At 40.3% G+C, this 27,208-nt stretch overlaps 1 protein-coding gene across 1 annotated transcript in view; it reads left to right on the top strand.

The window, feature by feature from the left end:
- The first annotated feature begins 2,062 nt into the window (after positions 1-2,062).
- The window catches only part of palm3 (paralemmin 3), a 44,909-nt gene continuing 19,763 nt past the window's right edge, over positions 2,063-27,208 (top strand). The window contains exon 1 of the mRNA XM_080028968.1: positions 2,063-2,472. The gene's annotated coding sequence lies outside the window, so the exon portion shown is untranslated. The remainder of the gene's footprint in view (positions 2,473-27,208) is intronic.

Here is a 27,208-nt window from a genome sequence, read left to right on the forward strand (position 1 = left end):
CTGATCGGCAAATACTGGTGGCTTTTTTTGGCGACAAACACACACCCTGCCTGGTAACAGTTACCATGACATTTTTACCCACAACATGTTTTTGAAAAATATATGCAACCTATATGCATCTCACTTCAGGCCTCCCTGATCATTTCCACCTTTTACATGTGTAATGTATGCACAAAAACACAAAAGCACAGACACAAACAGATCTCTTTCTACAGTGTGCTACACAAGCACATACAAGCAAACAAAGAGCAGCATTTAGAAGGTGCTGGTACTCATATGCATGACCACATGGGAACAAAAGCACATGCAAGCAGTATTGTTAAGGAGAGGTTGGCCAACAAATACCTCTAACACACAAAAACACACAAAAGACTGTTCCACTGTTCGCCATAGTGTCAAGGGGTAGCCGTGTGATAGGACCCTGCGTTCTCCTGCTATCTGGCTGTTCATGTGAGGAATATCTCTTGTCTTGGGGAATTAGAAGTAGGCCGGGCCACAGGATGTGCTCATTTCATACACCACCGTTGTGGAACACGGCCAAGGACATCTTGCTTCAAATTGCCATGCTAGGGAATTTCAGTCATAAAAGATTTAATCGGTTTTGTAGCAAAATGGGGTTTAAAAAAATATAAAGCACAGGTCAGCAAGGCAGAAATGTATGTGGCTAAAATACTGACCATCACGCTAGTACCTCAGGGGTTCTATGGGCATATTAAAAAAAAACGTTATGGGATAAAAATTAGCCTTGAGTATATTGTGGAATAAATGAAATATGAGCTATCTATAATCAAATATACATAAAAATAGCTTGGCCTAGTTTTAACTCATGAAGCTACAATATAGAGTAGTCGAATGGTGCCTTTGATCTGTTGTTTCTGTCACTTATGAACAAGCTTAGCATCCCTTGCACTCCAGGTGTTCTGTGACCTGAGGTAATGTTTTTTTGGTCAAAGCAGTGTGAAGGCAAATTTGTGCCAGTATGGTTACAATTACATGCAAAATACACACCCAATAGATTCCTTCTAAATTTTGCATACTCTGTTTGTTTTGAATGTAAAATAAAATTAACTGAGGAGTGGATTTGCATGAGTAAATGTAACCAGAAAAGCTTGTTAAAGTCGAGCCAATTCAATGCCTATTAGTAAATCACAAACGTTTGCAGATAATATGTCCAGTGCCCATTTTCATCTAACTAAACTCGCAGAACTGTAAATTACTGTGCAAAAAAAAACACAAGGTAGCAAAGCTTTGAATAGAAAGTAGCATACTAAAAAACTAAAAACACATTTGGAACTAAAATCCTGCATTCTAACCCAAGTGAGTCTTGTGTTTTCAAGTAAATTAAAAGGAATACTCCACAAAAAACCTACCTAAAGAAGATGACACTAGGCCTATGTCATCTTACACATGTCAACCCAGCAGCTTGCCTCCTTCACAGAGGATAATCTCAGCATCCAGCTTGGATTTACAACGGATTCCCACGGACACACTGCATTACAGAGAGGGGAGAAAAGACATATAGCAAAACAGTCCACACACGCTTTTAAAACCACATCTGCAGCAGTAGTTTCATAACATAACACACATACATAACCTTTTTAAAAAATGTGTGTAAGACAAATATTGAACTGGGAAATAGCTATAGGATCCTGGGAAGCTCCTGTTGCACCCAAACATGCACTGAATTGTCTCTCTGTGAAAGTAACATTCCTATTAAAATGCACACCCCAAACTAAGATAGTAGCCTAGCCTACAATAATTATGTTGACACTTGGTTTTACACTTTCAAGCTTGAAAAGGAGCCAAAGAGAATATCCCAGTAACGTTTGTCTTTTTCTACAAAGCACTGCTATCCAGATGGCATGTCGTAGCCGATGGTGTTTAACAAAAGCAGAGAGCAACTTAACCTGTCGCTCTTGAAGAAATCTGTTTATGTGCTCTGCAGACATTCAGGGTGACAACAACAGGAAACATGAGGCTGCTGCTGCTGCTGTCTGGAGGGCTGGCCTCACTGTAATGACTGGAGTCAGGTAACCACCCTGACAGAGCGAGCTACCCTATTCCTCCTCGCGGACGGGGTTCAGGCAGGAAGGGAGGCGGTGAGAGCGGCTTCCCCTGGACGGTTTCAATTCATTCTTTTTCATTATTATTTTTTTTATCAGAGCTCCAACTTTCTTTCTGAAATAAACTTAAAAGACCGGGAAAAGTTTGGTAAACGTAACGACGAGTCGCGTTCGGGAGCTAGCTCGCGCGCAGCACAGGCTACTCAGGTGTTCAACTGACTTCACCGGGGAAGTTTGTGTCGTGTATTTTTTCTTCTCGCCACACACTAATTTGGGCTGCAAGGAAGGAGGACTTTTCGCTTTCTTTGTCGCATGTCCAGTATCCTCCCACGTTTCTGCCAGGTTTCTTTTTCCTTCAGCACTTCGTTGGAACCCAAAAAGTATCCCTAAGTGCCCCACGTTAGAACAGGTAAGCTATGCGTATTGTGGCTATCTTGTTTTTTTGGCCAACATTTTTTTCTGCATGCATTCAATTGAAAAGTTTGATGTGCTTTAGGCTACGTGTTCGGCTGAAACCTTTTGAAAGCTAGCCAAGAGGTGGAAGTGTGCACAGCCAGAGTTGGACAGTCCCCGCAGCTGTTGGTCTTGTCTGACCTCTGTTAAGCATTGCAAACCAAAGAGTCACATAATGATTAAAAGCCCTTTGAAATCTAATTTTCACTGTTGATCATTTCCCCTGTCTATTCTTACACCCTGACCAAACCTTAAGCTAGTAAAGAAAAAACATGTTGTAGGTTACATGGATACAGACTTTTATTGTGCACAGGTGTGAGTTTACAGTGACTTCCTTATCATTGTTATTGTTACTTTATCCTTCAAGATATGCCATGATGTGGGTAAATATGGCCTACATGTCTTAGGCCTAGGCTAAATTTATTTCAGCAAACAGTTTAAGACTAGCCGTAGCTTCTTTCTGCAGGAGGAGGTTTATGAGAAATTAAGTCCAAAACTTCAAATCTGCTGGGAATTTACAACACTTTTATGATCCAGCCATAAAGATAATGGGGCTATCTTCTGACACTTTCCTATAGCTGCTGTTGCAGCTGCAGCTCAGCACCATCAAACACACACTGACTGACTGACTGACTGACTGACTGACTGACTGACTGACTCACTCACTCACATTCAAAAGTGCAGTTTAAGATCTCAATTTCTGTATCAGATTTAACCACACATTTTTTGCTTTTCTCGCTCTCATATGACTCACCATCTTTACGGCAAACCATGCAGCTGTTTCATCACTTCGATAAACACCTGTGCTACTTCTGCTATATATTAACTTCATTAAGAGAAAATTTACTATTTCTGCCCTGCCATGATCCATCAAACAGTCACGCATCTAAGCATACTGATTTACAAGCAGAAATCCCAGCAGGTGCTCCTGACATGGCTCTTCTTGTGACAGGCTGAAGAACTGAAGGCCTTGAGGCCACATCTGGGGGAGTGTTTCTCACCTCTGGTTTAATTTGGCTCTCAGGAAAGAGTTACTTTCTTGAGGGCTTATTAACAAGCATTTCTTATTATGGCCTAGGTTTCAAAGAGAAGTTGCACATAATGCCTCACTGTACAGGATGCGTGGGTATGTAAATGTCGCAGCAGCCAAAGAAGCAAGCTGATTAGAGATCAGCACTGCTGTGTTATGACTCAATAAATAGGAATACCACTGGAGTGTGAGGACTGTCCTGGGAAATGATGAAATAAACATTAGCTTGTTGCGCCCTCAGAAATAAATCTCCTTTTCTATAGCTCTCAGTCAAAGGATAGTAACATTTTATAAGGAAGACTATGTCTGAGATGCTGTTAATAATCTTAAGGGATCTGGACAACTTTGTGGGAACTTTGACACATCAGCTTGATGTCCAAATGTCACTGGTTTACCATTCTGTTTAAACCAATACTATTCCACACCATACCATGAGTGCTGTGTTGACCGTTCTTGTCTCACATTCTTGTACACTGACACGTTTCGGTTTTAATTGCTCATCTCTGCTGCGATTATCACATCAAGAGATCCATCTACTCGCTTTGAATTATATAATTATTTGACATTATATGAAACGGCCAAAAAAAAGACACAGACTCAAATATTTTGTTGGACCACCTTTAGCTTTGATTATGGCACAGATTCGCTGTCAATGATACAGGTCAATAATTTGACCCTTCTGAAACAGAGTTACTGTAACTGAGTGAAAGCATATTTTCTGACATGGTTGTTTAAGAAATAAGAAGCTAATCACTGCATATTGAGGCAGTTTTTATGTCTGTCCTTGATTACGGCGATGTGGTTTATAGGCATGCATCTCATTCATGTCTTAAACTCCTAGACTCCGTTTTTCACTCTGCCTTAAGGTTCGTTACAGGAGATGCTTATGACACTCACCATTGTCTTTTATATGAAAAGGTTGGGTGGTCTTCTCTTAAAGAGAGACGTGATGCACATTGGCATATTTTTATATATAAAGCCCTGACCGGAAAGCTACCACTCTATTTGACAACAATGCTGCATATTTCAGATGGGCTTTATCATACCCGCTCAACTGAAATGCTCATGTTATATGTTCCATACGCCCGGTCTGATCTTGGTAAAACTGCTTTTAGCCACAGTGCCCCTGACTCCTGGAACAGCCTACAACATCAAATTAAAATAAATACACTCATAACTGTTAACCAATTTAAAGTTATTATTTTGAATCAGCCACACTCCAATTGTAACTGTTTTAATTAGGCTATTGTTCTGTTTTATTCAATTGATCTGAATGTTTTAATTGTTGTTGTCTCTTTGTAAGCTTGTTGTGTATTCTCATTGTATATTGTGTGTAATTCTCGACGTCATTGTAAAAGAGGGTAACCCTCAATTGATCTTTCGAGAATAAATAAAGGAAAATGAAATAAGGTTAAACATATTGTTGCCAACTGAAAAATAATAATCACTGCATTTTTTTTTATCCAATGGAGGGCTCTTAGGTATTTGATTTGAAGCATTTGTGATCTTTTTGCCATTGTAAAAATGAAAGCCCAGGTCAGTATAAAGACATTGCAAGTATACCGTTTGTGTTGTATGCGTGTGCCAATTACATCAAAAGAACATGAAGAACAGAAATGCCAATAACTTTTTGAAAACGTTCCAAATCTGCATGTTTTGGAACATCGTAAATCCTTTTCTCTCTTCCTAAATTACTGGGAAGTATGGGTACTGGAACACAGTCCCTGTCTCATCAATATCCGTATCTGCCTCACAAACCCTGTATTGGTCGGGCTATAAGAAGCATGCAATGATTAGTGGGAAGTGGCTGAGCTTGTTGAGGTCGTATCTCTCTTGTGAAACAAAGTTTATTCTTTATGACGCAAACAATATATATATTGTAGAACCGGAGTTGATGTAGTCACTTGCAAAGGCTTTTGTATAAATCTTAAAAGAAAAATCAAATGCACGGAGAGGAAGATAGAGGGGGTAGAATGGGTAAGATAACTGTTAAAGACAGATAAAAGGGATGAGAAACTGTGTAGTCGTCAGCATCGCCAATCAGCAAGTGTTTTATCTTTTCAACTTGCATTGAAGGAGAGAGTTTTACTCTGACAACGTGGAGGGAGACAAAACAGCAGCTTGGAGTGATGAAATCCACCACTTCTTTGCTTGGCAAACGGGGTGATTGATGTGTTTTCAGCAGGAGGGAAATTCCTCACTGCCATATTGCCCCCAGCGTATGTTTGTGTGTGTATGTGTCTCTCTCTTTGTCCATTCTCTTACATAATATAGCATAACTTGTTTGCTGTTGGTACATTCCCACATTCTAACGCAGTTGTACTAGATGAGGTGTAAAGCATGCCCTATTTAATATTGCCCTGGGAACATAATTATTACCCCACAATGAACGTCATAGTTCACATTTTTACCTTATGTGTCATGTTACCACTGCTCTGACAAAAGGCCTCAGGCTGTTGTTATTATGGCTGTGTAAAAGATTAGGGTCAGGCACCAGTTGAAAAAAGATGGTTCACCTGGAAACAAGCGATCACATAGACACACACTGGTCACACAAAAAGCTTTTTTGGGGTTGGGAGATCTCATTCAAGGGAAGAAACAAGGTTAGTGATGAGAATAGGTCAAGCTTCAGTTTGTAGCATGCTTTTTTTTAAATGCAGCTAGAAGTGAAATATTATACTTGTATATGGTTTCTTCCAATAATGAATATGTTTATATTTGGAAATCAGATTTATGATTTCAGGATCACTTTCTCAGACTTCCAAATTGTTATTACATTTCTCTTCAGCATGCTCATGTGACCTAGCCTGGCTCCGCCCGCCTACCTACTTCCGCCCAAATTTAATTTTCCCTTCAGTAGTCGGTCTGGGCTGGGGTGTATAAGTGGGATCCTGCTCGTCCAGAGTTTTGGATGTCCAATCAGCGAACAGCGAGTGGCTGAGAACGATGACGTCGAAGTCGCGCTCCAGTTTCAGTTGAGTGCTGCGTTCCTTTATACTCGGAACTCGGAAATGTCCAACTTGGTAGTTCCGAGTTTTGTTTTCCAATGCATCTGCTCGGGAAAGTATGGGCGCCTACAACCTTTCTCATCCAAATAAGTAAACGTTAGGCTCTAGCAAGTTACTGTTGCCAGGTACCGGTAGATCCATAGACTACAATATGTACAATAGTCGGAAATTTCCGAGTTTCCAGTACAACTGGAACGCACCGTCAGAAGCCGGCTCATGACATACGTCAAGACCAAACGTTATGTGATTGGTTGGCTGATCCAAAGTGGCACTGGGCAGATCCAATAGTTTTAAACTTCAACAGACACCTGCCTCCAAGTGAGTGAACGTTTGCCAAATAGAGCAGTTCCTGGTAGCACCAGGCTAAATGTGACCTGCATGACCTAAAATCCACATTGGGATCTATAGTCTTTCAAGGAGCCATCCTTCAGCCTGTCCTTTCGTCCTTGGGTATTTGTGTCTTCCTTAAACTCAGAAGGCGGTTTTCAGATGTCTCTTCTTTAATCCTTCTGTTTGTGTGTCTGTGGCTGGTATTCCTTTCATTTGCCATAATCTGTTGACTGAAAGCATCAGAAATTCCATCTGACAGTCGCTGAGAAAAAGGAGGAGGAGAGAAAACATTTACTATCCCACTGTTTACTTGGTCTTTTGTACACAGTACATATCCCCTTCTTTTGACAGAAGCAACAGTGTATTTATCACGCAGACAAAAGATTAGACTGTTAAGGATTGTGCTAATGCTTGTTAAGGTTTCGGTTGGAGGCGGACTTCGAGCAAAAGACCTGTACTGCCTCTGACAGTATAATAATTAAAAGTCTGTCTCATGACTTTCTTTCGAGAGGCTTGTCTCAGATTGCATTCTCCATTAAGGAACTGTTCCCTGCACTTTAGTTATTTGTTATATGAATAATAAATATATTGATTTGGTTGACAAAATAATGGAAACACAGTTCAACAGCATCCAATATTGGAGCCTCCAAAATGTCTGTAAAGTTGAATCAACAACAAGCGATCAAAACAACAAGTGATTTCAACATAAGTTTAACATTATAACTGCTTTCACTGCCAAGAAGTTATGTAGCGTTAAGAGCATATCTTTTTGCAAGTTGTTTTGTTTGCGTGCGTGTGTCACAAGGTGTGCAGGTGTTGTCACAATTAAGCGATGCCAGCAAGCTGTCTAAGGTTACGTGTCCTTCCAAGCTGTGTGAAGTTGTTGGCTTGTCAATTAGATGGTAAAGAAAAGTTTCATTGCTGCCAATTTAAATCGTATTTGTAAGAAACTCACCTGTCACTGAATGCTTAACATGCAAACAACAGATATCCCTCACCGAAACAAAATTATTTAACAAGCCTCTTCGGTTTGCGTAGTTCTGGTAGCTGTGGTTTTGTTCTGGCATGTGATGGGCTCTGCATACAGTATAATCAGAGGATGCTGAGAATGTTTTAACTATTTATTTTGAGGCTTACAGGCATGCGTTTTGTCAGGTGTTCGCTTAAAATAAATATTCTGAATCTTTGTGCACTGCAGCTCTATCTGCACATGTTGCCAATATCTCGAATGTGACTTCTTAATTAAGGAATGTTTAATTAAAGGCATATACCCCAGGGAGTAGGAGTAGTAGAAGTATATCCACATGTTAAGACTAGGGCTGGCCCGAATGCCATTTTTCAGGCTTGGAGTATTCGTTGGTTTTTCCGAGCGAATATTCGGATATTCGTTCCAGAAAAACACACCATCAAACCAACATTAATAATGCTAATGTACTCACTGAAACCGAGTGTGTGAGCCGTGACAGCAAGCTGCGTAGTTTGTTGATGCTTTAATAACTTTCGAACGGTAGTAAAGTCGGAGTTCCTTACTTTTTCCCCGTGGAGGCAAATAGCTGTTTTTCCGTTCCAAATCAGCTGTCCCCCGCACCATCGTAACCCATACAGGAGCCTATCAATTCATCCAGGAACGTACTTCTTTTCGGCGATTTATAAATCCATACAAAGATCCAATATTGATAGTCTTTTGTGTCCATATTATATCCATTATTGACTGACTATTCCCATGATGCAAGCAAGTCACAGTTGATGATGGCTGAATAGCATGGCTGAATGTAAACAAACAGCTGAGCTAAGCTAACGTTATCATTACGTCAAGCATTACATTTCCTTCCGAAATCGAGTTAATGTTGTGGTAGCCTATGGAGTTATTAGGAACACAATCTATTCTTCCTCCATCTCTCTCTCCCTCCTGCGCTTGGTGCCGCTTTTAGTTTGCCTCACTCTGGTAACATCACGTAGCCTACTACAGCTGATATCACCGGCATGAAAGGGCACCGGCCAACTAGGTCAAAGTTCAAATAATTCGATATTATATTTTAAATTAAAGTCTAATTTGTATTTTACAATTGTTTTATAACTTTTATATCCAAATATTATTTGCTGACAAAATATACTGCAGTTTGAGCTACCTTTGCAAAAAATAAAATAAAAATAAATACGAATATCCCGAATACTGAATTGAGCTCCGAATACTAATTTAACAAACGAATACTCGGATATTCGAATAATTCGGGCCAGCCCTAGTTAAGACTTACTAGTTAAGACTAGTCTAGCAGTCATCGCATTCTGTATCTGTGATTCATTAATAAAAAAGTTAAAGCCATATTATTTGCTTAACCTGATGAACACATAATTTTGCCGTACAGAGCAGTCATTCCCCTGCACCAGCCGGTTTACCCTGGTTCAGCTACGTTCCTGTGTGTGTTGACAGAGTTGTTATTGCAGCTCCACAGTGATGGGTCTTGGGAACCATCTTTGACCTTTAACCCTGGTACAATTAGCTTTGGAGCCAGACACGGGTGAAAAAACATTATTTGTTAAATAATTTCAGATGTTTGTAACATCATTCATTTGAACATTCCAGGCTCCTTAGCAACGCTTAAGACCAAAATGGAAAAGACCAGATAATATGTTACTACTAGTTAATATGTTTCTAAGTCTTCGAACTGACATTTTTATATATTAAAAGAGGGGAATGTTTTTATGAACTTAAATAGATGTGTACTGTACGTGTGTGTATGTGTAGATTTGTACACGATTTGTGAAAGTCTGGCATTACTGCCAGCAGTGCTCCAGACATTTTTCATTGGTTGCACCAGTGCGCCTAACTTTTTCATCTAGGTGCACCAGTCTATACTCTAGCCGATGGGACTGAAGAACTTCTCTAACTTGGCTTCTGGAAGTGATTTAGAATACTTTTGTAAAGAAGAGTTTGTTCCATTAACATTTTAAACCAAAAGAACATCAGAGAGGGCTTTTACAAAACCACAAAGGCACAACCATTTAAAAGACATATTGAAAACATAAGAAGTGGATGAGGGTAAGTGAGGATGACATTAAACACAGCCAAGAGCAGCAGACAAGAGGAAACTGAGAAAGATGAAGTAAATCCAATTTGATATATTATTATAAAAACTGTGAATGAAAAAGAGTTAATCAGTTCTGTTGAAATATGACGCTGTAGGAAATAGCAGAGGATATGGCAGTTAAAGTATTTATGCAAAATATATAACAAAGTGGGCAGCAGTCATTATTTGTTCTACACTCTTGAGCCTGGATCCTTTTAACAGGGTGTTTTACAATCTCTTTTTTTTATAAATCTTTTTATTGGAGGATCAGGGATGTTACATTTTACAGGAAGTAAAACAGTTCTCTATTTTCATTTTGTCTTTACCAAATAAACCCTTATAGGGGAGAGTGGCCTAAGTTGTGCGGTTGGGGAAGTGTGCCATCCCTTGTTTCTAGAAAACCATAGAAGAAATTGGAAATGTGACCACATATTTAAGAAGAGCCATCCATTTGACTCATCATGTAAAGAAGGGAGAAACATGGAATAAGATATAAGCACATTTAAGCTCAAAAAACTGTTTTTTGCCTTTCAAAGTAAAATTTCCATGATCATGGTTTTTTGATTATTGTGTCTGAACAATTATAGACACGTTTGAAAACATTTATTTTGACACATGTTTTAGTGCTTTAGTATGCTACACTTTGAGTCTATACAGTTTGCACAATGTCAGCCCTAAACTGCTGCATCATGCCTATTATCCAAAATTCTGGGGTTGGGGTGATTTGTGCCAAAGGGCCTATGTGAGTTATAAGTAAGTAAGTAAAATATATTTATAAAAGCACATTTATGACAGTTTGCACTGTCCAAAGTGCTGTACATAGGGCATTCAGTAGATAAACAATGAAGGTAAAATAACAATAACAAAAATAAAAGACATAGAGCCCATACATCCACAAATATAAACAAAGATAGTAGTGCAGAGGTAAGATAGTTAATGGGGAGGAAAAACCAGGGTGTAAAGATGGGTTTTGAGCCTTGATTTAAAGGCAGAAATGGAGGGGGAATCACATTTGTCAGGTGGCAGTCACAAGCACGGAGCAACTAGTGCGAAGTACATTTCTGAGAGTTGTGCCAGTGGCATGGCTGTATACGCTGGTCACCAAAAGAAAGTGATTGTCTACAGTAGCTCAGAAGAGACTGACATCTCCATTCCACTTAACGACACCACTGATGAGAGTTCAGATGGCCAGAAAGATGATAATGGTGACTTTGTCATTGTGAGCTTTGTAGGCAATAACAACCTAGATCTGCTAGGCCTTGTTTAAGAAAATTGACCTTCAATCTTTGTAAAATATTTACTTTATTTACTTTAAATAAACCTTAAATAAGTAATTGTCTTATGGATTTGTCTTGCATTACAGTTTATGAGATATATATCAATGGCACAATTTACCCCATGGTATTCTCTCCAACCGCACAACTTACACCACACCGGGGACAAGTTGTGCCACAAGACAACTTTTTTTCCGAAAGCTATATTTTATAACAGTTTATTCCAGATCCAAAGTTGTTATTGCCAGGGATGCACAACACCCTGAAATATATGTACATAACTGTCGAGGCCTCACTTTAAAATCACTTTGAGTAAAAAGTTGCACAACTTAGGCCACTCTCCCCTACAAACAAAAAAAGGTAGAAAAAATAACATTGCTTAGAAATATCCCCCCTCCCAACAAAATTGTCCCACCCTTCCCACCCCCCATATTTTGCCAAAATTCTGGGGAAACTTTTTTTTTTTTTTTTTTTTTTTTTTTCATTTTGTTTGTTACACATTTTGATGACGAGGAAGGTGGAAAGTTAAACATTACTTTACCTGACATTGACAAAGTGACACCTTTGTAGTATAGATACACAAACTCCATGGCTGGGCATTACTAAGTCTTATCAACTGGTAATGAATGAGCTTATTTTTTCTTTTAAAGAAATTGTATCTGAACGAATGTTTTAGAGAGATGTATTTGTGTTGTAGTAATACGTGTGATGCTGATGCGGTTTAATTCCGTTAGGCTGCAGTGTGAGATGATGTGTGTAATTGTTACTGGGCTACGAGGCCCCATGGCACACAGGCCTACCAGCTTTTGACTCCATGACAATAGAAAAAAATTAACCGAGCCTGGATTACACTTGTCTTGCATTCCTCTCCAAACCTGTTTCACACACATGCACACACGCACTAATCCAGTACACACAGACTGACAGACAGACCACTGAAGCAAGCCAATACATGTCTGTACACACGCTTGCTCAGTTAAAAGACGAAAAGAAAAGTGTGTTCATGGGAGTACATTGGGAATCAGAAAACTAGCTGAAAATCACAATAATATCAAAAAGTCAAATCATTGAAAACAATGGCAATGACTGATTTTCCCTGTAGTTTATCGGTGCAACTCAGTTTGTTGGAGTTCTAACTGTTTAAAGTTTAATAACTTTAAACTTTTTCTTGATTGATAATTATTTAAACCGGATCCAATTAAAATCTGTTATTCATTGTAATATGTTGCATTGTGGGAACAACTCAGTCAAAACCTGGCTTCCATGAATACAGTTGAGTGTCTTCCTAATGCGCAGCATGGAGAGTGATTAAACATCAGAGCAGTCTGAATGGAATAACCTGCAGCCAGCAGTTTCAATAGAGATCCACACTTGATCCACACTGACTGCATGTGTCAGTGAGCAGAGGAGGCAGAGCCACTTTAGGCTTTGTCCTTTTTTCCCAGTGCCATTTTGCAGATATACTATGCCTCTAGAGGGCTGCTGTTGGATAATAAAAAAATATATATATACATATATAAGGCAGGTGTGAAAAATGCTCTAAACTAACAATGCTTTAAAAAACTAAAGTTTTAACAGATAATTTTTATAAATGAACTAAATGCAGTAAAGGAACAGAAGATAACTCTTAATCCTGCAGTGCAATCAGCTCAGAACTGGCAGAAACCGGTGGGACCCAGGTACATCCAGCTACTGTTCTCAGCATTGAGGACACCATTAATCCTGACCTATAATCTTCAACTCCATTTGCAGAAACTTGCAAGGAACCTCCACCATGCTTAACTGTTGCCTACAGACACTCATTATTGTACCGCTTTCCAGCCCTTTGGCGAACAACTGCCTTCTGCTACAGCCAAATATTTCAAATATTGACTCAGTCTAGAGCACATGTATATATGTAAATATATAACACTCGCCAAATTAAGGTTGTTGTGGAAATGTGATATATCCACAACTTGTAAGAAAAAGAACCAAAACTCAACTGAGTTTTAAGTATTTTAATAAAAAAGGTTAAAACAAACAGAGTCAAAAATATACTGTTCGGCCGAGCAGGGTCAACTCCTTCACCTAAAGTTGGTTCAAGAGACTGACAACATTCTGTTGCCAGCCAGAATATTTATACAGGGGTTTACTCAATAAGTTGATTCTCTCAGGAAACTAGAATAAAGACCCTTCACAAAACAGGACATTAAACAGAGGAAACGCATGACAGATCAATATAAGGAAAACAGTCACCCTTCAGGGCTCCACTGTTTTCTCTCATCAATTACTTAAAAAGACAATGTGTCACAAGACAGTAAAAAAAAAAATAAAAAAAAAAATTTTAAGATTTTTTGGGCATTTTTATGCTTTATTGATAGTGTAGAGACAGAGTTGAAATGGGGCAGAGGGGGGAGTGACATGCAGAGAACGACCGCGGGCTGGACCCAGGTCCGCTGCTGGCCAAGGCCCATCGGGGGACGCCCTACCAACTGAGCTAAGGGCGCCCCCCAAGACAGTAAACATTCTTAAAGTAGCCTGGAAAAAAACCCACTGAAAATAATTTTTCCATCACAAAGGTGAACTTCTTTTTTAGCGACTAATAAACTTGTGTCACCACCGGTAATGCCCAGGACATGGCCTCCTCCATAAAAAAACAATATCTATAGCGTGCAGCCGTAAAGGCCAGGACACACCGGCCCGATAATCGGCCGTCGGACATCGTCGGAGAGTCTGGAGGGGGTGGGGACACAAATCTGTTTGGTGACGTCGGCCGTCGTTGATGTCGTCGGGCTTCTTTTCAGCCGGAGCAGTCTGATTGGTGGAGGGCTCGCCCGTCTCTGCACTGCCACGGCAGCGGAGCAGATATTACTTTCACTTTTGTCAAACATGATTTAGGAAGCTATCGATAAAATTGAAGAATATTCGGATTGTTATGTAGGCCAAACAAAAAAAATACATTAAAAAAATCTACTCAAGCATAAATAGTAGCCCCCTAAAATGGCTGTGTGTGAGTGTGCTTGGCAGAGCAAGGCAGTGATGCTGTGAGGTTGTCTGAGCACATATCATTAGATTGTCCGTGCATGACGTTTTCGTATGTTTTCAGAAATAGTCGAGGTAGTTTGTGTGTCTGTGTCAGCATGCATTCTCTCCATTATAATGACAGCCTACATAACTGATAACAGCTACTTAATGTCATCCGGCGCAAGCTCAGAACGTACGGCAAGTCGGTAGTCGGCTCGGTGTGTTAATTTTTTGACCGCGTCAGGGAGAATGAAGCTGACTGCATCGGCAGACTCCATTTTCTGGCGACGGTCGGTAGTCGGGCCGGTGTGTCCTGGCCTTTAAGTTACTGTTAATACAAAAAGCGCATTTCCTAAGGCTGTGGCTTCACATTAAAAGCATTTCACTGGCCAAACGTGAGTTGACTTTTATTTTGAAGCAGAAAGGAACAGGATGGCAGCGCTGACACAGCCCCTTCACAGGCCCGCTGCGCACCAGTCAATAGACTGTAAAGAGTTCTACGCGGTGAAAAAAAGAGGACAAGGAGCTTATAATTTGCAATAAGTAGCCCTGCGCTCACACCAAAAGCTTTATAAACGTTAGTGGCATTTATTTTTGGTTGTGTTAAACTGATTGTTTACATGCGCCAAATTGCGCCAGCAGATCTGTTACAAGTGTCACCGCCAACTTCTGGCCTGGCATGCGTACTACAGCGATCTCGGCCCTGTTGGCGTGCATCCAGGCCCCCAGGACGCTGCCTTCTCCGAGCAGCCAGCATGGACAGGTGGCCACGTAACTTAGTAACTTATACTTCCATGGTCGATAAACAATGCAACTGTGCTCGTCCCGACATATTATAACGTTACACTGAGTAACGTCATGCTTTAGGGGCGTGCCAAGCTCACGTTAGAAAGTCACTTCCTTGTGGCTTCCCTGTGCCAATGAGCAGCTTTCATAGGAATGAATGGGCGCCATGTTTCAATACGGTGTCCATTTCTTTATATGTCCATGCGTGCATCAAGAAAGTTCTTAAAACAAATGCGTCAAAACTTTTCTGTTTCCAGCGAGACTGTTATTGTTTAAACGTGGCCTTATTGTAGAACTTAATTTTAATGTAGGCCTACGACATAATTAAAGCTTATTGTTGCTTGCACAACAGTATCCACCATATTGGATAGTTTCAGGTTTCAGCAGTTGTTCACATTTATTCACACATATTTAATATCACATTTTCACAAATTACACTGTCAAACTTGTAATTGTGCACCAGGGTGGTTAAATTTACTGTCTCACCTCTGGGTATGTCTCTGCATGTGAGATACTGACACAACCGAGGCTGGCATTGTAAGGTGTCTTTGAGCTGGGTTTTGGTGGAGAAGCAGGCAGAATGTTTATGTGTGGCACAGCCTCTTGTGTCTTGTCAGAACAGGTGCTCAAACTCTAATCCCCCCTCTTCAGTCACTTACTTCACATCACTAACTTGCTGACACTTGCAGGATTTTCCATTTATATGATGTCTTCGTTTGCTGTCAATCACTAATTTCCTCACGTGGAGCCATGTAGCGCTAATGAAGAAGTATGGATGTCACGAGAAACGATAGTGCCGAAAGAAGTGAATACCAAAATTCTGAAAATGTAAAGTTACTTGTTTCTTTTTACTGCAGGTCAAATGTCTGGGTAAAAAAACAAGAAACAAAATTCCACCTTAACACAATCTTCTAATTTTTTAAACAACATATTCTGAACATTAATAAACATGTATGATTACAATAATTGAATTACTTAATCTAAATTTTAATAAAAGCAGTCCTTTTAAGTGAGTATAGCTCAACAAGGTTTTAGAGACATGCTCACTTTTCTACACATTTCTCCTAGTAAAAGTGGTTGTGATGCTTTAATATTCTTAACATAAATAAACTATATTAACATCCTGTGTGTTCTACCTTAGAACAGTATGACAAAGATAATGTCGTTATTGAAACCTTTCTTTATACTGCCGGTATACCTTGAAACCTGTTATCATTCCATGCATATAATGTCATTATTGGTTGGTTTGTCATTCAGTGTGACGCACAATTAATCACAACTGAAAACTCAGGTGTGAAAGCAACCTATGAGCCACGGCAGTTTTGCCAGTTACACTTGGAAATGTCCATGTCAGGACACACATTACTCTCCGTATCGGCCCAAATAGAGATCAGATGCTGTGGGTGTGTGTTGTGTATGCAAGTGTTGCTTTACCGCACTCGGATACTGTAGGCACAGCCAGGCGAAGGCTAAGACCAGCTTCTTTCCTGCTGAACAGAGACTCTAGTGTGTGTGTGTGTGTGTGGTACCTGACAGAACACCATTGATCCCCCTCAATCCTTTTTTTGGCTGTAGATCGTAGAAACAAATTGAGGGCAGAGGAATTTGCTCCTTTTGGGGATCTATTATATGTTAGATTCTTCCCCACTCCCCTCGGGCCAGGCCGGTTTTTTGTTTGCTATATATTATAACACTGCATGCACAGCCTGTCTCCTATTGTCGCACCGCCTTCAAACACCCTGAACATAATTTCTCGATGCTTAAACCTGAACCTGGCTGCTGTTCCCAGCGCTTTGAAGCGGTTCTGCGTGCAGTGTGGTTCTATTATGGCGCTTTTCCACCGCAAATGTAGCTCGACTCGACTCAACTCGACTCGACTCAACTTGGTTTGGTAGCAGCACGGGTCGTTTTCCACCGCAAATAGTACCTGCTGAACGTGGGCGGGGTCGTTGTAAGGGGCTGAAAGCCTACTCCGGAGCAAAGTAGCAGAGCAGAAATTGCGAGCAGTTGTTGCACTATTAACTGAACCAACCGCCAAAAACACGGATGAAAAATGTTTAAGAAATACCCCCCTTGTATCTGTTTGCTAAAAGAAGTAGAAGAATATTGCTACGGGCCATTAAAAGGGATGGTTGTTGTCCCGATGTGTGTGACTCTGCCACACAGTCAGCTGTAGGGATGCGTCACGTACATCCCTACCCTATGCACGTAAACACGGGCATGATAAAGTTGACTGTTTAGTGCTTGTTTCAGGATACGTGTTTTCAAATGCAAACCGTGTCTCAGCCTGAATATTTTATTGAGGTAATCAGTTCAGTCCGAGGCTTGTAATGTAATCGCTCGCTATCATGTCTGTCCCAGCTGGCTACTATTAGCCTAGCTGCTAGCTGCCCTACGTCTCCTCTCGTATGATAAGTAACTTCCCCAACAACCAACACTGGGTGAGCTTAGCGAATATATGGAAAATAAATTCAGATCTGTGATGCAAATCAAATGAAAGAGAGCCAGAGAAGGCTGCACGCGGCGTAAATACACTCAAAAGTCCCGGAGAGTTGGGGAGAATAAACAACAGAATGAAGCCGGTAGTCTCTGGCCACTGATTGGCCAGACAATAGTCTCTGGCCAATCAGTGGCCGGCCGTCTGCCGACGTCACCTTTTAGCATCGGCTCAGCTCGCTTGGAACCTAGAGCGAGGCGATACCAAAAAAGCAGCCGCTACGTGGTACCAGGTACCATGAAATTGCGGTGGAAAAGCCAAAAATGCGAGTTGAGTCGAGTCGAGTCGAGCTGATACCATGCGGTGGAAAAGCGCCATTATATGCTCTTGTGCATCTGTGTTAGCCTGGCTCCGCCCGCCCGCCTACTTCCGGCCAAATTTAATTTTCCCTTCAGTAGTCAGTCTGGGTGTACAGTGCATTTCCCAGCTTTAGCCGGAGAATCTACAGTCGTCCAATCAGCGAACAGTGCGAGTGGCTGAGAACGATGACGTCGAAGTCGCGCTCCAGTTTCAGTTGAATGCTGCTTTCCTTTATACTCTGAAGAAGGAGATTTCCAACTTGGTAGTTCCGAGTTCCGACCTGTCTGTGTTCCAGTGCATCTGCTCGCGAAAGTATGGACGCCTACAACCTTTCTCATCCAAATAACTAAACGTTAGGCTCTAGCAAGTTACCGTTGCCAGGTACCGGTAGATTCATAGACTACAATATGTAGTGAAGTCGGAAATTTCCGAGTTCCCTGTCCAAGTGGAACGCACCGTCAAAAGCCGGCTCATGACACACGTGACGACCAAACGTGATGCGATTGGTTGGCTAATCCAGAGTGGCACTGGGCAGATCCAATAGTTTTGAACTTGGACAGACACCCGCCTCCAAGTGAGTGAACGTTTGCCAATTACAGCACTTCCAGACCTTCTGTACAAATTAAATGAAGTACGATGGTCTGGTTGGACCAGGCTACATCTGTGTTGCACCGCTCATTAAGTTCTCTTCTGAACCGATTTCTGTCATTTAAACAACACGGAATTGTCATTTAAAACTTAATTTATAGCAGGCAACTTTCTGGTTTTGGCTCTGGCCAATAAATCAGGTTAATGGAACGGGCCGGGCTCGGACAGAACACTAGCGGGCCTTTTGATGAAAAATCGATTCATGTAAAAAATCTTGATTCCTATCTCCTGTGATTTTTTTTTTATTTTTTATTTTTTTTAAGATATTTTTTGGGCATTTTTATGCTTTATTGATAGTGTAGATACAGAGTTGAAATGGGGCAGAGAGGGGAGTGACATGCAGAGGACGACCGCGGGCTGGAATCGAACCCGGGTCCGCTGCTGGCCGAGGCCCATGGGGGGGGACGCCCTACCAACTGATCTAAGGGCGCCCCCATCTCCTGTGATTTTAAATCGATTAATTATTTTGCGAATCGAATTGTGACCCCAGGAATCGGAATCAAATCGAATTGTGGGATAGCAAAAGATTCACAGCCCTATTGATGACATCTTTGATTATTTGAAGTGCACACATAATGTGAGCCTCTGTGTTAGAGTTTAAAGAGCATCTATTGTGCTTTTTCAACTTTTATGACATATAAACATATATAACATATTGTTATAATGATTTATAGTCATGTTTAACCATACTTAAGTGTCAAATAATGACGTACATGCATTTAGACGTATTCCCTGCTGACTGTCTGGGGTGGCTTTGCAGAGCGCTAAACACTAAGGATACCGGTCGCGATTCACTTGTTCAAATTTCCGGGATTTATCTACGTAGAACAATCCGGATTTTCCATGTATGGTAATGCTGCAACGTGCTCAGGCACGCTCCTGCCTGCTCAAATCTGCCCGCGCGCCGCTGAAATTCTTCCGGAAGGTAACCAATCACAACGGAGTGGGGTTGGCAGGAGGGGGGCGGAGAACGACGAAGCCGAGTGTTGACAGAGAATGCTAAAAGTGCCCAGATGAGAGGAAGAGTTTGCCGAAAATCTACATAGTTTTTTGTGCTGTGATTCGTGTCAGGTTGCTCTATAGGAGTCATTAATGAGAAATTAAGACCAGAAAAGTAGTATAATAGGAGATTGTTAAGCTGCAGCAGGACTATCATGCCTGTGTAATGCAACGGTGATACATTACTTGGAGTAATTCTGTTACGCATGTGGTTGACTTTGATAATCCCTGACACACTTCAAAGTCTACTACACTTAACTCTGTGACATATGAGGCACACATGTATTATATATTAACCTTTCACCCTTTACACATTGGTGAACACACACACACACAGCAGAGGAATGCAGTGTTTGCGTTCCTGCCGACCTGGACTGTCAATCGGAGTTACTTGGCTCTGCACCGTCAAAGCTATATATACAAATTGCACTCATACCACCAACCCTTACACACATAAACACACACAGACACATACAGTACACACTCATGCATACACACACACACTCACACTGTGTCAGATTTATTTCTATGTAGAAAGCAGGATATCCATCTCCAATAATGCAGTTGTTGCTGCGGAGTCTGTAAAGCAAAGGAAAATCAATAGCTGATGAAAAAGCACTTTACAACAAATTCACTCTGTCCCTCCCTCAAGCTTGAGAGCGATTGCTTCTGTGATTGCCCCGTCTCCAATTTAAGTTCTATCTAGGAATTAGTTTTACAGTTAGTTGGCTGTCTATTTAAATCAGACTCTTCCTGAGGAATGGCGAGTGACGACAGCAGAGGATGCAGAAGTTCAGAGATCAGGGTCGTTGCGATTGCCTGGTCTATCTCTAATCATCCGGAGGACATCGTTGTTTGCGATCTTCCTGTTCCCAAACACATGGGTGGAAGGATATTTTCAACGTATTGGCCTTGGAGTACTCTATACTACAGTCTGTTTCTCTTTCTGTCTCACAGGCCTGAATATGTCCAGATGTTCAAACAGTCTAAGTCAAAGTAAAACCTTCTTTTCTGCTCCTATCTCGTTCCATTTCAGTCTTTTCAGTTATGCAGTTTGAATGCTACGATTGAGTGATGTACCATTTTGAGTGAAATGTGTTGAAAATCCAACAGTGCTGAATTAGGAGCAGCAGGATAATAGGACACGTAGAATCAGCGCTCATAGCCTCTCACAGGTAAACAGCACTTCAAAGCAAAGATGATTCCACCATAGCATCATTAATGTAGGCATTAGGAATTAATACAACTATTAACACAAGGACTCAAGTGGGCTTACAGTACAGTATGTAATTGAGGTCACGCAATATGATTTTCCAACCCTACCTTCGGCTTTCTTTCTTCTCCCTCCCTTCCTCCCTCTCTCTCCTAGTTTTTCTATCATCATCCCCTATACACCTCTGTTCCCCCTGTCTCTCCAATAAATGGGGCAGAAACTTCAAAGTGCAGGGAAGCAGGGTGGCCAGCGGTCTAACAGCAGCGTAATTGCATCATCACACAAAAACAGAATGTCACTGGGTGGCCTTTTAGGCCCTGTTCTCACGGTGAAAACGTGACAGTTTTCCCGTTTTTGGTTTAAAAAAAACCCCTGTTCAGACACAATTTATCTGACATCTTCACTCGTACACATGTTTTCAGAGGAAACGGGACGAAATCGCTGTAGTATGCATGCCATGCCAACAGTTGGTGGTACAAGGTAGTAGTAGATAGCTTTTCCTGTACAATTTGATGCATAAAACCTTACTGTAACCGAAAATTAATGCCACTGACGTTCATAAAGCGGTTGGTGTAAGCTTGGGGTTACAAGTATTGTAAATGACAAGCTTTCTGTCCTCTTATTTCACCCATTGAACTTGTGAAAATAGAAGACATGCTGGTAGTGAAGGGGCTTTGTGAGCGGCTATCTTTCCTGTTAGGTGTACTTCAAAATAAAAGTCAACTCACGTTTGTCCAGTGAAATGCTATTAATGTTTAGCCAGTGACATGCTTTTACTGTGAAGCCGTAGCCTTAATGCTCCTTTTGTTGAACAGTAACAGTAACTTAACCGCTGCGAACTATGGATAGTGTTTTTTAATGTAGAGAGCTGTGTCCCTGGCATATAGAAGCTACACACGTTTATTTTGCTAGAAAAACCGGCAGAGCACAAATCTTTCCCCAGACAAAGTGGCGCGGCGGTTGCATGGTATCAATAACTTACTAATAGACTATATACTAAATTGGCGAGTGTTATATTTGAGCCCTGCACGACACTCTCCGCTGATCATAGTGATGGTCTTCTAACTTTATAACTCGCGTGTGGGTATTTTGACAGCAAATGTTATAGACTATGCATACGTGAAGTGGAGCCGTGACGTCAGCGCTATCAGGGGAAATGGTTTCGGTGTTTACAAGAAACCAAAACCGTTGTGTTTTCCAAAAAATTCTCCCTGGGAGTAAATCTCAAAAACTTGCGGTTTCATGCCTGCGTTTGCTGTTTTCATGTACATGATATAGTGCAACCGCGGGAATTTTTCCGCGTTTGCACCGTTTCGTGTTGCCGTGAGAACAGGGCCTTAATGACTCCCTCTGCCCCCTCCCCCACCCCCTGTAGACCAGAAGTTATTTCAGCATCTCGCTGTACGTGTTGTGTTCAGTAGCCATCTTTACAGAACCTGCCAATTCAGAAAACTGTTGCTCTTTGATCTTTCTGCGGCCTTTCTTACGTTGAGTGCATCTTAATTAGAGCTGCAACGATTTGTACATAGACAGGAAATGTACCTGCTAAATATATTAATTATTGATTCATTGTTTATTTATCGAGCATTTTTGCCAAACACTGGATTGTTTCAGCTTTTTTAATGTTTTTTTTTTCAGTTAGGGAACCAAAGTGTAGCAAATATCTTTGGGTTTTTGGCTGTTCTAGGATAAAACCTTAATGAATATATTGTATTATTGTATGGAAAAAAACACAAATAGATTTTAAGCTGAAATGAAGACTGGACATACCTCTTTACAGTGGTTTTTACATAATTACAACTTGTCTAACGTCAATCTTCATATTGACCATCTTCATATTGTTTTTATACAGTGAATATTCTTTATTGGAGAGGTTTTGTCTAGTATAGCGATTCCTATACTGAAAGATTCCCTATGTCAAAAACTAATTGACTGTCTCATGACCGACAGTAACCAGCTTTGATGCTCCAATTCAGCCCGTGTCCCTGTAAAGTTGAAGTCATCAACCTTGTACCCTTTCCTTGATAATAATATGTCATCCCAAATCGGTGTCGGACTGGAGTTCTATATTTGATTAAATTAATCCCTGATTCTATAGATATTATGAAATGGGGTTTAAGTTCTTGAAACATTGCATATACACCATATCCACAGTTCAACTGATGTACTGTAGCTACTATATGCCATCACATGCACTATGCTTTGGTGTTAGCTGAAATCCCAATGATTTGCAGAAAAGGGGCTTCTGTTTTTTTTATTTAAAAAGACAAAATAAATGAAAAAAATACTACAGCCTTAGGACTTGTAGGAGTAGTAAAGTGTTAAGGTATTTGCATTCTTATATAGTTAATAGACTTCTTCTTCAGAGAAATCCAATAGCGATGAGCTGCAAAGCTAAATGTTACTTATAGTTTTTGCTTCCAGATACCCTACTGTTCCGCCATCTGTTCCCACAGAGCTAATGTCACCACACCAGCTCAGCATAGCATACAGACTTCATGGCACCCCACTAGGCAAATATACATTGTTATATAAACATTCACACATACACTGAAGGCAAATATACATTCTGCTGCACCACGGCTGGAGGAATGTTTGCCAAGATACCATGCTGACAGTTGACAGGAGTCTGAATGACTGAGAAGCAGCTGGACTAGTAGAGAATCCCTGGGCCTTTCTATGCACACACTTTTAAGCTCTTATAATTTACAATAGGATTGAAATATGTTTTCAGTTCATCCATCTGTTTTGTTTTTTTAAACCGTTATGTGATGAATTGATTTATTTGGACAGAATTGTTTTGAGGCTGATAATAGATTCATTTTTTCCTTATTATATTACGTTAAAATGTCAACAAGTATTCCCGGTGGAGTTAAAGAGAAGTGACATTACCAGACCTCTGTAGCTGCTCCTCGTTTATGCTTTAGGCTAGCAGCTCAAAGCTATAGCAACAAGCATAAGAAATCTGATTCTCTGACCAAACTTTCCCCTGTTAGGGTGTATCTGTAACCCTAACCTAGGAATAATGAGGTATGGTAAAAAGAGGTTGAAAGTAAAGTTTTAGGAGGGAAATGTTCAATTCAGTGAAGTCCTGTTCACTGAATTGACCGTGACAATGTGTGACTTTTCTTTGTCCTGAGAGATTGGTTATACCAAACAAGCAATTTGAAAATGTCATGTTGGTTTGTAGGATATTTTTTGGGGCATATTTAACTAATTTCTGACATTTTGTCTACCCAACAATCAATTAATCGGCATATCAGTTGATCTGCAACTGCAGCTCTACAATGCTACTCAGCATTCAATTTACATTCATATAAAACAGAATGAAAGTGCACATTGTGACATATGGAAGCTCAAACGGGCATTTTTGCTTGATAAAAGACTTAAACAATGATTTGTTAAAATTGTAACCCTTAATTTCCTGAGGAAAGGCGTTTGTCACGGAGAACAATTTTACATTTCCTTGTAGGAAAAGCACAGATTGAAATCATGAAATGAATGATGGCTAAATCTCAATAGCTGCTTTAGTTTCAGGGTCCTAATGTTTCCCTAATGTGAAATCTCAAAATGTCTGCTTCGAAAAATATCTGTTGATCAATGCTGCACAAATAAACAATGTTCTTTTCTCCCCCTTCTAGACTACCATTTCTCTTGCTTCTGCTTTTCTCGATTGTCTTTGGCTATCGCACCTTCAGACCGTTGTGTAACAAAGTGTGAGTGGGTTTTGAGGAGTGAGAGACTCCATGTGTGAGGTCATACCACTGAAGCCCTTTGTGTAGGAAACGAATGATTGCGCTAACCAAAACACTTTGGGTTTATTGGAACTGAGGCTTCAGTGATTTCAGCCATCTGGGCTAGCATATAACGGGTGTAACAGGTCTGTAATTTAACCCTATAAAACCATGAAATAAATGACAGAAAATTCTAATTCGTTGAAACTGGAGTTCTTATTGGACCTTCTGACAAAATAAATAAAAAAGATGAAAAATTGCGATTTGCATATGACTTTTAATTTGTATAATTTGTGATACATCTGGAATTTTAGGCATTTTATTGCTCAAAGTTTATGTAAAAAACAATAAATAACATATTAAGCACATAATTGTAAACCCATTCAACTATAAGATCCTTTTAAAAACCTTTTTGGAATACATAGAAAATACCAGTTTTAATGGAGTATGACAACATTATACATACAGAATAAAGGATATGTATCCGCTATTATAAAGCTATCACGCAGTAATAAATTACCCACAAATGGAACCAGTGTGTTGGAAGAGGATTTCAGTTAGTTTGGCAACTTTTGTTTATCATAACCTATCTATAATAATCTATTTTGCTTTTTATTATGCATATGTAAAAATAAAACACAGGTTATAAATATCTCAATTTCTACTATAGATATACCTAATTATGTAAATCAACCTTTAATTGGTTTACTTAAATCATAATAAGACTGTTTGCTGCCTTATGAAATGCATAATGTATGAAATGAAAAAAATATACAATTTACTAAGTTGGAGATTCCTTGAGTTGTATACCTGCTGTATCTATTTTGATACACACATTTTCCACACGGTTTTACTAGAAAATAAGTTATGAAATATTAAGTAAGTTTGCATTGCACCTATCCAGTAAACATTCATATTGAAGTGTCAGTTACAGTTTTGATGTTTTTCTTACATTAACTTTTTTTAAATTGGCAAAAATATCCATGAAAAAACACTATTTGATCACTGCATGAAGTCATCCTTCTTGGCTGTCTCAATTGAAGGCTATAGGGCAGGGGTCCTCAAACTTTTTTCCCAAAGGTCCATATTTTTTCTCCAATGAAAGTCAAAGGTCCGGATAAATTGCAAGAACGTTTATTACAGTGAAACGATCAATGTGATCAACCATTTTAGTATGTAACATTAACATAATATATTAACTTGAGTCTTTGAACTCAACAGCTCCAAATGAAAATGATGAAAAATGAAAATCAGCACTCATCAGCACCAAGTGAAGAAATACTATTATGGCTCCTTTAACAATCCTGACTAGTGAGACGCATGGCACTGTCTGTCAGCGACCAATTGCTTGAACCTTGGTACAAAAGGTGTAATTGCCAGTCGGAGACACTGATCAAGGTGTTGATCTGTCAACCTGCTGCGGAATGAGTCTTTAACCTTCTTCATGGTGGAAAATGCAGACTCACACCTATATGTGGAGCCAAACATGGTTAGCACAAATATGGCAACTTTGTGAAGGTTGGGCAAATCTCCTGCTGTAACCATCTTGGTCCAGAAGGTCACAGGGTCACAATTGGCTTCACTCAAAGCCACATTTTCTTGCAGGTCTATGAGCTCTGTTTGCAGAGCTGCAGGACTTGCCCATGGGAAGATGCTGTTGGCCTCTTTTGCAAACTGCTCAATCTGCTTCACTTGGCAAGGTTGTCCAACGAAGAGTAGTACTTGCTTGCCTATGTTGAAGCTGTCAAAGCGCCCTTTGAAATTTTCAGCCAACTTCTCCAAGAAGGCCCCATGGTTGTGACTGTGTTTGCCCTTTGTGTGCTCCAGAAGAGAGGGAAAGTGGAGATGTGCCTCTCTGATGTCACTACTGAAGATCTCCAGACGTCTTTGGAATGAGCGTACTGCTGCCATCAATTCACACACAGTATTATCTTTCCCTTGAAGTTTGAGGTTCAGCTCATTTAGGTGAGAGGTTATGTCCACTAAAAAAGCTACAAGCTCCATTTTGTCAGCATCCTGCAGAAAGTCCAAGTACTGTTGGGCTTTGGTGTTATTTTGCTCTGACAAAAAAACCTCAATCTCCTTTCTCACTGCCCAAATTCTCTCCAAGACTCTCCCCTTACTCAGCCATCTCACATTATTGTGGAGAAGTAAATCGTCATACTCAGCATTGGCCTGTAGAGGGAGACAGAAAAGATAGCATACCTTGAGTGACTTCTAAACACAGCCCTACATAGCCTACTACAGCACTTCTGGTACCTGATTTTAATTTATTGTTTAATATCATAATGGTAGGCCTAAATGTATTATGTATAATTAATTTGCAAATAATGCCTAAAATACAACAACATGCAATAGCCTACTATACAGAAAATAAAGCTAGAAATTCAAATGAAAACCTCACCTCAGTCAAGAAAGTTCGCAAAAGCCTGTGCTGAAGGGCAGATGAGGCTCTTAAGTAATTCACAAGCTTCATGACATTCTCCATGACATCTGCATATTCTTTTCCAAGAGAGGCGCAAAGCACAGACTGGTGTATAATGCAGTGGTATGCCAGCATGCCTGGGTGATGCTCTTTCAGACGTTTTACAGCTCCCTTTGTCTTTCCAGTCATGGATGGGGCACCATCAGTTGCAATTGATACGACTGTCTTGATATCAATTCCCCTCTCATTAAGCATCTGCATTATGGCTTTAGATACGTCATCTCCAGTGGTGTGGCCAAGAAGAGGTGCCACACCCAGTATGTCTTCACAGAATACCCCCTTTGAACTGCTGAGGTATCTCACAAAGACACATAGCT

Source organism: Ammodytes marinus (genome assembly GCF_949987685.1).
Source record: "Ammodytes marinus genome assembly, chromosome: 6".
Classification (NCBI taxonomy): domain Eukaryota; kingdom Metazoa; phylum Chordata; class Actinopteri; order Uranoscopiformes; family Ammodytidae; genus Ammodytes; species Ammodytes marinus.